Below are 11,839 nucleotides of genomic sequence, written 5' to 3' on the forward strand. Positions count from 1 at the left end.
TTTATTCGTGCGTAACCTTTTCTTCACAGCAGAATTGGACTGAGATCTGAAGGTATCTGAAGGGGCTAACGTTTTAAAGGAGAAAGAGAGTGGAAAAGACATATACAAACGTGGATCTGGGTCCTGCCTTACAGCAGTGCAGGTGTGATTTCGAGATACCTCCTTGAGGGGATAGCTCTCTGGTGAGTGCAGTAGTATAAGGGAGCACAAAGTGGAGCACCAGAACAAGCATGGATTTGTGATAGGCACAAATAAAGAGCACCTGTATAACATTATTAGTAGAGCAGCACCACACCCACTACTCCTTAACTCGTTAACACTGTATTCTGTAGTGAAGAGACCTAAACAGAGCTTTATGGTCACAATCATAAGCGTTATGTTTGGAGAGGGGTCAACAAGGCCTATAGAGACCAGACTACAATCCCCACTGTGAAGCATGGTGGTGGCTCACTGATATTTTGGGGGTGTGTGAGCTCTAAAGGCACAAGGGATCTTGTGAAAATTGATGGCAAGACGAATGCAGCATGTTATCAGAAAATACTGGTAGACAATTTGCATTCTTCTGCATGAAAGATGCGCATGGGATGCTCTTGGACTTTCCAGCACAACAATGACCCTAAGCACAAGGCTAAGATGACCCTCCAGTTGTTACAGCATAAAACGGTGAAGGTTCTGGAGTGGTCGTCTCCTGACTTTAATATCATCAAGCTCCTCAGGGGAGATCTCAAATGTGCGGTTCATGCAAGATAACCAAAGACTTTGCATGACTTGCAGGCATTTTGCCAAGACGAATGGGTAGCTATACTACCTGCATGAATTCGGGACCATGTAGACAACTATTACAAAAGAATGCATGCTATTATTGATGCTACAGGGGGCAATAAGCAATGTTAACCTCTTGCCGACCAGCCGCTGTCATTATACTGCGTTGGTGTACAGTATGTCGGTCTGTGCAAGGTGGATAGCGTGCACACGGCAAGCCGCTTGAGCATGCCCACGGATCCCGCGGACTCGATATCCACTGGCAACCCACGATCGCTGTGTACAGAGGCAGAATGGGGGACTGCCTATGTAAACAAGCCGATTCCCCGTTCTGCCTAATGACATGTCAGAGATCTTCTGTTCCCAGTGATCGGGAACAGCGATCTCTGTCATGTCCCAGTGAGCCCATCCCCCCTACAGTTAGAAGACACCCAGGGAACACAGTTAACCCCTTGATCACCCCAACTGTTAACCCCTTCACTGCCAGTGTAATTTTTACATTGATCAGTACATTTTCTTTTTTTTTTTTTTTTTTTTTTTAACTGACAATTTTTTATTATTTTCCACAGAAAAACAATACAGCATTATAGCATTGGGTACAGGGAGAGAAAGAGATCATATTGTCACATTTCAATTCGACATAAAATCACCCAAACGTTGGGCGGAGAAGCCTTTCAGTATGAACAGTTAGTGAGAAAGTGAAGTGGGTCTACTGGATTATAATACATCTCAGACATTGTATCTGTTAGTACCCTTTGCATAAATGTATAAATTCACAAAAAGAAAAAGGAAAGAAAAGAGTAGAGAAAGGAAGAAGAAGGGGGAGGGGACGACCACCCATCTCCAGAACCCGGGACAAGTCGGTGGGGGATGGGTCATAACTACATAAATGACACATATCATTAGGTCGCAGGAGTCTCCAACAGAACCCAGGGTTCCCAAATACGGTTATGCTTTTCAAGAGTATCATTTAATGAGGCCGTAAGATATTCCATTCTCTTGACATCTCTGATCCTGGAATGCAGCTCAGTCAGTGAGGGGGTCTCTCTCTTTTTCCACTTTAGAGCCACCAAACAACGTGCTGCAGTGAGCACATGGGCTAGGAGTTTTTTGGATATTTTAGAGAAGGTGGCAGGTGGAAGGCCCAAGAGAAAAATCCTCGGATCAAGGAGCACCTCAGCATCAAAGATGGTCTGGAGTAGGGATTGTACCATACCCCAGTAGGGGATGATTAGAGGGCAGGTCCAATAGACATGAAATAGTGTTCCCCTATCCTTATAGCATCTCCAACAGCGGGAGTCAGCCGTGGGGTATATGGAGTGGAGCAGGTCAGGGGTCTGGTACCAATGAAATAGAATCTTATATTGATTTTCTTTATAAAGCGTACATATGGAGCTTTTAGTAGCCTGGGTCCATATGGATTGCCAGGTCTTTAAGGATAAGTCTGTGCCCAATGCCTGCTCCCACTTAGCCATATATGAATGTCGCGGTCCATCTGGTGAGATATCAGTGACCAGTATCTGATAGGTGCGGGAAATCATGCCTTTGGGGGACGAACCCTCCAAACATAGCTTTTCAAAGTCCGTTAGAGGAGAAAATCTTAAATTCGACCTCAATGATTGTGCATAGTGGCGTATTTGTAGGTAACTGAAAAAGGCCTGTTTGGGAATACCAAAAGTCTCTTGCAGTTCTTGGAAGGATCGTAGCATTCTGGTTTTAGGGTCAATTAGTTGTCCATAGCGGAATATGGCCTTATCCATCCAGAAATGGGACATCTGTGAGGTTAAGCTGTCAGGGATATTGGGTGTAAATGGAATGAAGTAACTGGGGAAGATGTAGTGGAGAGCGGGTATTTCAATTTGGCCCGTCGCCATAGTGTATGTAAGAGAGCCATTGGTCCTAGCAATTGTGCGCTGCCGGGAGGAATATCAGAGCTCCAGAGCATGGAGTTTGGGTGTATGGGGGCTAGCCACAACTTTTCTATCTGTGTCCACCTATTGTAAGCATGTAGGGTGCACCAGGAGGCTATAGGCCTTAATTGAGCTGCTAGATAATACTTAGCTATGTTGGGGAACGCCAGTCCACCTTGGTTACGTGGAGCATATAGAACCGATCTAGCAACGCGGTGTCTTTTGTAATTCCAGAAAAAGTTTATCAGGTCACCCTGAAGTTTTTTTAGATGTGAGCATGGGATGGGGATAAAAAAGATATAGAAGTCTAGGTAGTATTGTCATCTTCAAGGTTGCAAGTCTACCAAAGAGGGACAGTTTCAGAGATTTCCATTTAGTTAGAGAGGCTCTGATAGAAGCGAACATTTGGGGGAAGTTGGCCTTGTATAGAGTATCGTATGTGGGTGTGATATGTATTCCCAGGTATTTTAAGGAAGAGGATCGCCAAGAGTATGGGAATGTTTGTGAGAGTGTTGAAAGTGTATGGGGGGATAAATTAAGAGGAAGAACCTCCGTCTTAGAACTGTTAATTTTATAACCCGAGAGGGTGCTATATCTCTCCAGCTCCACTTGTAAGTTCGGGAGAGATATGCGGGGCTGGGTGAGAGTGAGGAGAACATCATCCGCAAATAGGGATATCTTAAAATCTCTAGTACGAACTGGAATACCATGAATACTTGGGTTATTTCTGATATGGGCTGCTAGTGGTTCAATGCATAGGGCATATAAGAGAGGGGAGAGTGGACAACCTTGGCGAGAACCTGGGCTGTTGGGGCCGAGTATAGATGGGTGATAGCTCGGAGGAATGGGCCCTCAATACCAGCCCGGTTGAGAGTCGCGAACAGGAAAGGCCAGCCCAGCCTGTCAAAGGCTTTTTCGGCATCTAGACTGAGCAGTACTGCCTCCATTGTGTTCCTGTTCGCGACCTCCACCAGGTCAATAACTCTACGGGTGTTATCCCCAGCCTGTCGACAAGGGATAAAGCCCACCTGGTCCCTATGGACCAGGGACGGCATGAAGTTGTTTAATCTATTTGCCAGTAGTTTTGTAAAAATTTTTAAGTCTGTGTTGAGAAGTGCTATCGGTCTATAATTGGACGGAAGAGTGTGATCTTTCCCTGGTTTTGGGATTAGTGTCAGGTAGGAGTTTTGCATATCTCTGGGAATAGGTGTGTCAGAGAGAAATGAATTAAAGAGATTTGTCATATGGGGAAGTAAATGTGGTAGGAACGTCTTATAATAGAGGTACGGTAATCCATCAGGTCCAGGGGCTTTATTATTTGGCAACAGTTTAATTGTTTCCGCTATCTCCTCCTCTGTAATGGAGGCGTTAAGAGTCTCCAGAGCAGAGGGGGTAAGCCTAGGAGTGTCCATTTCCGCTAAATAGGTATGGATGGCCTGTGATAGGTCAGAAGGGGGTGGGTTGTGCGGAACATTCGGATCATTATACAGTGCAGAGTAGAAGTCATGAAAAAGTTGTGCTATTTTGTCAGGGTGGGACCGAAGGACGCCATTTGCCTCCCTAAGTTGTGTAGTAGCAGTTGTTGCTGCTTTGTCGCGAAGTTGCTTCGCCAAAAGCGTATGTGGTTTGTTGGCTTTGTCATAATAAGTCTGTCTAAGCCTAATCAACGCCTTTTCTATCTTACCCAGTTCGATGTCCTTCAGTCCAGCCCTTATACTAGTGAGTTCTCTAAGAATTGTTAGGGACGGGGATATGAGCAAGCGTGCTTCTAGATGTTTAAGTCTGTCTAAAAGGGCGCTACGTGTTGCATTAGCGTTTCTTTTCAAGGCTGTGGAGAGCGAGATGCATTGGCCTCGGAAGACCGCCTTATGGGCTTCCCACAAAGATGAGGCGGAGATCTCAGAGGAGCAGTTTTCCGCAAAGTACAGCTTCAAAGTTTGCTCTAATTCTATTCTAGAGGGATCATGCTTAAGTAGAAAATCATTTAGACGCCAATGGCATTTACGAAAGGAGCTTGGGGAGAGTGCCAGGGAGAGTGTAATCGGGGCATGGTCTGACCAAGAAATGGCTTGGATGTCTGAGTTCGTACATGTTCGCAACGTCGGGGCATTAACAAAGAAATAATCAAGTCGTGAGTGGGACATATGGGGATGAGAGTAGAAAGTGAATTCTTCAGCTGATGGGTAGGTGGTACGCCAGGCATTAAACAGGGCATATTTCCTAGTAAGTTGGCGAAACTGGGTGGTTGCTCTATTGGCGGTTACTTGGGATTTCCTCTGACCCATTGAGTGTTTATCAAGAGTGGACCAGATTAAAATCTCCTCCGATCACCAGGTATTGATGGGGGGTCTTAAACAGACGGTCAAAGACCCTAGACAAAAAGGGGATTTGATTCGTATTTGGGGCATAGACATTGCAGAGAGTGATATTCACCCCTCTCCAAAGGCCTCGGAGGATGAGGTAGTGTCCCAATGGGTCAGAGTATAGAGATTGTAACTGGAAGGGGGAGCCTTGCCTAAAAAGGATTGCTACCCCTGCCCGTTTATGTGGGCCAGAGGCCTGGTATATGTGAGGATATTGTCGTCGTGCAAATGTCATGGTGCCCGTTTTATCAAGGTGGGTCTCCTGAATAAAAATAATGTCGGCTTTAGACCGCTTGAACTCTCGTAGCGCTAGGCTTCTCTTAAAATTTGAGTTAAGGCCCTTTACGTTTAGTGAAAATATGTCAATCATGGTGGGTGATTTGTGGAGAGAAACGGTAGCTTACCTAGCGGATGTGGTAGAGTCTTGGAGTATAGGAGGTCCCTATAGTGGGTCTCCATGGTGATTGCGTTTTGGAGGTCTGCGGCCCCCCGAACATGAATCCGGTCCCGGAGATGGGCGGTGCCCAAAAAGTTGAAGAGGGGGAGAAGAATGAGGATAGTAGTAGGAGAAGAGCAGAGAAAAAAGTACAAAAAACAGAAAAAAAACACAAAGGTTAGTGCAAAATGAAGGTTAGTTAACCATTCACAATATAACCCACCTATCCAAAATGATGGGGTGGGGAACTCCGGAGGGCCCCCTCTGACACGGGAGGCAAAAGTGCCATTGCCAGAGAGAGTAGAAGAAGGAGCCATTCGGAGAGCCCCGGGGGGGAGGAGAGGATGGGCCCAAGGAGGGGATAACCCCCTTCCGGACCCGCCTGCATCTAAATTCAAAAAATTAAAAGTTAAATAACAGGAAAATTATGGAACCTGCAAGCGTCAACTGGTAACCGACATATCTATACTCATGACTATGGCCCGTATATAAGAATAACCCATTGAAGCTATTGATTCGTAAGATTTGGAGCAATAGTAAGATATGTTTTGTGAATTCAAAAACGATGATATAAAAATACAAGTATAAGAGATATCTCTCTTCGTAATAGTATATCCTCCCAACTAACCATGCCCCACCTCTGAGACAGAAAATAGGAGGAAGAGGAAAGAGAGAGAGTAAGTGAGTAGGTGTAGGTAGATGCAGAAAGGGTTAGATGGGAAGGGGAAGGGAAAGGGGGGGGGGAGGGGAGAAGAAGGAAGGGAGAAAAGGGGAAGAAGAAAAAAAAAAAAAAAGGGGGGGGGGGGGTATGAGAAAGAGGAGGAGCATGGGGGGGAGGATGGCATAACCCGGCTAGCTATGCAAGACCTATCTAAACCTTATAGTCACAATCATACATGTGATGTTAACTTAAGAGAATCTGGTTGCTGAGTAGGTCCATACTATGGATGAGTGGGATAAGCAGGATATGTCTCCGGGTTCTCAGGTAGAGAAATAGGAAGAGACAGACCGTGTAAATCTGGAGTCAGACATCTAGGCAAGGAAGGGATTCAAATGGGCAACAGTTCATCCCTGACAAGGTGGTGGGGAAGGGCCCCCAGATCGCGGTCTTGTACGTTTCCTGCCTGTGACTTGGATCCAAGGTTCTGAGCGAGAAGGGGGTGCTGACAGCGGTTCCCATCCAGGGGTAGGTGGTACCGGAATGTCCAATTCTCTGCAGAAAAATTGAAGATCTTCCGGGTATCGGAGGGTTGTGGACTTTCCATCTTTTTTTGCCGTGAGGCTAAAGGGGAAACCCCAGTGATAGCGAAAGTCATGTTCCCTTAACAGGGTGAGGAGTGGTTGCAAAGATCTTCTTTGTTGGAGGGTGATCCATGAGAGGTCTGGGAAAAGTTGTAGGGAGGCCCCGTCAAAATCAATGGCATGCATATTTCGCGCCTTTCTCATAATGTCCTCTTTGAGGGTGTAGTTGTGTACCCTGCAGATCACATCTCGCGGGCGGGATCCTGGCCCACGGGGACGAAGAGCTCGGTGTGCCCGATCAAGCTTAACTCGCTGGTGTTCTGGGCGACCTAGAATGCTGTTGAAGATGGCTTGCAAAGTCACATTCAGGTCTCCTTCTTGTGTCGCCTCAGGTAGGCCTCTGACCCTAATATTGTTACGCCTACCTCTATTGTCGAGGTCTTCAAGGTGGCGTTGGAAGTCTCTAAGGGTGGCGGCTTGTGAAGTTAAGCGATCATGTATTTGTGAGATTTCAAATTTAGTGTCGTTTGTTTCTTCCTCTAAGGATGCGACTTTGGTGGACAACTGGTGAAGATCAGTGCGAAGCATGCCAATCTCAGTTCTACAAGTGTCCCGCACTTCTTGAATTAGCATACGGAAGTCCTGTTTTGTGGGCATACAACGAACGTAATCTCGCCAAGATGTACATGCTTCAGGGTCAGGGTCAAAATCTGATACAATGTGGGCATGGGAGCCCTGCACTACAGCTGAATAGGAAGCTGGCATGGGGGGTCCCCTCTGAGGTGGAATTGAAAGGGGGGTAGTGCTGGAGTGCTTAGCTAGCAATGAGCCCTGCGGGCCCTTCGTGTGTGAATAAGCCCCCTGGGATCCTGATGTCCTTGGGGCCTGGGAAGGTGCTGGAGCCTAGGCTGTGTCCCTCTGGAGGGGGGAGAGAGAGGAGGTTCTGTCCCTATGCGGTTGAGAGCGTTGTGGCAGGGAGCGGGGGTCCCATTCTGGAGCACAGGAGTCACAGGAGGGGGATGGCTGGTCGGAGGATAGAGAGGGCGCAGGCCCTATGAGGCATGAGGGGAAAGTCTGCGATAGGCTGCCCAGTATATGGCCTCCGGAGGGGGGGTCGGTTGAGAGGTCAGCAGGGGGGATCGGAGAGTGGGCAGTGTGTAAGTCACCCTCGGATCCATACCTGTTGCTCCTGTAGTCTGGGGAGGCTTGCAGAGGAGGAGATGGATAGATTGCTGCGTGTGGCGCCGGCGCCATCTTGGCCTCGTGGTGTCCGGCCGTAGCTCCCTGCCCGAAATACTCGGTAATGAGTGGTGGGGGGACCGAGGAGGAACGGGTAGCATGTCCTCTGGGATCCGGTTCCTTATTTTTGCGCGGTTTGCCCATGATTAGTGGCGGATAGATGCAGGTTCCAGCTCTATGCAGGCAGGCCAGAGCGGGAGCTTCAGTGAGACACGTCTGCTCGGGAAGCCATCCAAGCCACGCCCCCCGATCAGTACATTTTCATAGCACTGATCAATGTAATAATGTCACTGATCCCCAAAAAGTGTCATTTGGGGTCAGATTTGTCCACCGCAATGTCGCAGTCCTGCTAAAAATCACACATTACCAGTAAAAACAATTAAAAAAAATTAAGTACCTAAATCTATCCTGTTGTTTGTAGACGTGATAACTTTTGCGCAAACCAATCAATATACGCCTATTACGATTTTTTTTTACTAAAAATATGTAGAAGAATATATATCAGCCTAAACCAGTGTTTCTCAACTCCAGTCCACAAGGCGCCCCAACAGGTCATGTTTTCAGAATTTCCCTCAGATGAAACAGCTGTGGTAATTACTAAGGCAGTTAAATTGATCAAATCACCTGTGTAAAATTATGGAAAGCCTGAAAACATGACCTGTTGGGGCACCTTGAGGACTGGAGTTGAGAAACACTGGCCTAAACTAATGAATACATTGGTTCTTTTATATATTTTTTTTGTATATGTATTATAGCAGAAAGTACGTTTATAGCGCAAAAAATAAAAAAACACAGAGGTGATCGAATACCACCAAAAGAAAGCTCTATTTGTGGGTAAAAAAGGACGTCAAGTGTTTGGGTACAACGTCTCAGGACCGCGCAATTGTCAGTTAAAGAGGCGCAGTGCTGCATCGCAAGAAAAGGCCTGGTCATTAAGGGGGCAAATCCTTTCGGGGTGAAGTGGTTAAGAACTAATGGGAGCAGACTTATGAACAGGGCTTATTTGATTTGTTTACTTGTTGCCATGTTTTGATTTATGAATGTGCCATTCTGGTATGACCTACAGTTATAGAATATGATCCCCATATGAAATACATGGGGGTTGCAAAGGCCTGGAAAACTCCTCATTTTACTATTACAGAAACTAGAAACAGAATTACCATGGCCATGATACATGCTAAGGTTGAAGCTGCCCTACTGGACAGGGTCAAGGAATATGAAAGTTTGTGTTAACCATGGGACCATTATCTCCCAGCTGACTTTGATGAAATGTTATTATCCCCTTGACTACCTTAGGCACACGTTTTAGGAGACCCCATGTAAGGTCTTCTGGATCCCCCACCCCGGTCCTTTCTTCCTCTCCTCTATTCTACTTTCTCCTCCCTTCTGTTTCTTCTTTCTTTTTTTCTCTCTTCTGTTTCTTCTTTCTTTTCCGCTTCTTTTCTCTCTTCTCTTTCCTAGCCCCCCTACCTGTGGGCTTCACTTTTTAGTGATTGCCCATCTTACAGGATGCTACCCAATATGCCACCAGCCTCATCTGATTTCACGCTAGTTCAAGACCCAACTCATGGAATAGTAGTTTATCTCCCTTCAGCATTATCAAGACCCTTCGTGTCCCTTCCTCACACTTTAAGATGTATTATACCCCTCGTGACCTATACTATACGGTAGGGATGAGCCGAACACCCCCCTGTTCGGTTCGCACCAGAACATGCGAACAGGAAAAAAGTTTGTTCGAACACGCGAACACCGTTAAAGTCTATGGGACACGAACATGAATAATCAAAAGTGCTAATTTTAAAGGCTTATATGCAAGTTATTGTCATAAAAAGTGTTTGGGGACCTGGGTCCTGCCCCAGGGGACATGGATCAATGCAAAAAAAAAGTTTTAAAAACGGACGTTTTTTCAGGAGCAGTGATTTTAATAATGCTTAAAGTCAAACAATAAAAGTGTAATATCCCTTTAAATTTCGTAGCTGGGGGGTGTCTATAGTATGCCTGTAAAGGGGCGCATGTTTCCTGTGTTTAGAACAGTCTGATAGCAAAATGACATTTCAAAGGAAAAAACCCATTTAAAACTACTCGCGGCTATTGCATTGCCGGTTCGACAATACACATAGAAGTTCATTGATAAAAACGGCATGGGAATTCCCCACAGTGGAACCCCGAACCAAAATTAAATGACGTGGGGGTCCCCCTAAATTCCATACCAGGCCCTTCAGGTCTGGTATAGATATTAAGGGGAACCCCAGCCAAAATTTAAAAAAAAAATGACGTGGGGGTCCCCCTAAATTCCATACCAGACCCTTCAGGTCTGGTACAGATTTTAAGGGGAACCCCGCGCCAAAAAAAAAAAAAAAAACGGCGTGGGGTCCCCCCAAAAATCCATAATAGACCCTTATCCGAGCACGCAACCTGGCAGGCCGCAGGAAAAGAGGGGGGGACGAGAGAGCGCCCCCCCTCCTGAACCGTACCAGGCCACATGCCCTCAACATTGGGAGGGTGCTTTGGGGTAGCCCCCCAAAACACCTTGTCCCCATGTTGATGAGGACAAGGGCCTCATCCCCACAACCCTGGCCGGTGGTTGTGGGGGTCTGCGGGCAGGGGGGCTTATCGGAATCTGGAAGCCCCCTTTAACAAGTGGACCCCCAGATCTGGCTCTTCTGGTTCTTCCTCCGGTGTTCTCATCCAGCATCTCCTCCACGGCATCTTCTATCTTCTTCTCCTCGGGCCGCTCCGCACCCATGGCATGGGGGAGGCTCCCGCTCTTCTCTTCATCTTCTTCACCTTCTTCTCTTCTTCTCTTCTTCATTTTCTTCTCCGGGCCGCTCCGCATCCATGCTGGCATGGAGGGAGGCTCCCGCTGTGTGACGACGTCTCCTCGTCTGACGGTTCTTAAATAACGGGGGGCGGGGCCACCCGGTGACCCCACCCCCCTCTGACGCACATCGACTTGACGGGACTTCCCTGTGACATCACGGGGAATGCCACAGGGAAGTCCCGTCATGTCCTGTGCGTCAGAGGGGGCGGGGTCACCGGGTGGCCCCCCGTTATTTAAGAACCATCAGACAAGGAGACGCCGTCACACAGTGGGAGCCTCCCTCCATGCCAGCATGGATGCGGAATGGCCCGGAGAAGAAAATGAAGAAGAGAAGAAGTGAAGAAGAGAAGAAAAGAAGAAGAGAAGAAGATGAAGAAGATGAAAAGAAGAGCGGGAGCCTCCCCCCATGCCATGGGTGCGGAGCGGCTCGAGGAGAAGAAGATAGAAGATGCCGCGGAGGAGATGCTGGACGAGAACGCCGGAGGAAGAACCAGAAGAACCAGAAGAAGATGAAGAAAGATAGAAGAAAGAAGAAGCATTTAAATAAAGGAATTGTCAAAAACCGTCTCTTGTCATTTTTAACATTTTTGACAGTTTTTTAGTGAAATGATAGGGGTAAGTACCCCCTTACCATTTCACACGGGGGGAGGGCCGGGATCTGGGGGTCCCCTTGTTAAAGGGGGCTTCCAGATTCCGATAAGCCCCCCGCCCGCAGACCCCCACAACCACCGGCCAGGGTTGTGGGGATGAGGCCCTTGTCCTCATCAACATGGGGACAAGGTGTTTTGGGGGGCTACCCCAAAGCACCCTCCCAATGTTGAGGGCATGTGGCCTGGTACGGTTCAGGAGGGTGGGGGGGCTGCACTCTCGTCCCCCCCTTCTTTTCCTGCGGCCTGCCAGGTTGCGTGCTCGGATAATGGTCTGGTATGGATTTTTGGGGGGACCCCACGCCGTTTTTTTTTTTTTTTGGTGTGGGGTTCCCCTTAAAATCCATACCAGACCTGAAGGGTCTGGTATGGAATTTAGGGGGACCCCCACGTCATTTTTTTTTTAAATTTTGGCCGGG

Source organism: Aquarana catesbeiana, linkage group LG01 (assembly GCF_042186555.1).
Source record: "Aquarana catesbeiana isolate 2022-GZ linkage group LG01, ASM4218655v1, whole genome shotgun sequence".
Taxonomy (NCBI): domain Eukaryota; kingdom Metazoa; phylum Chordata; class Amphibia; order Anura; family Ranidae; genus Aquarana; species Aquarana catesbeiana.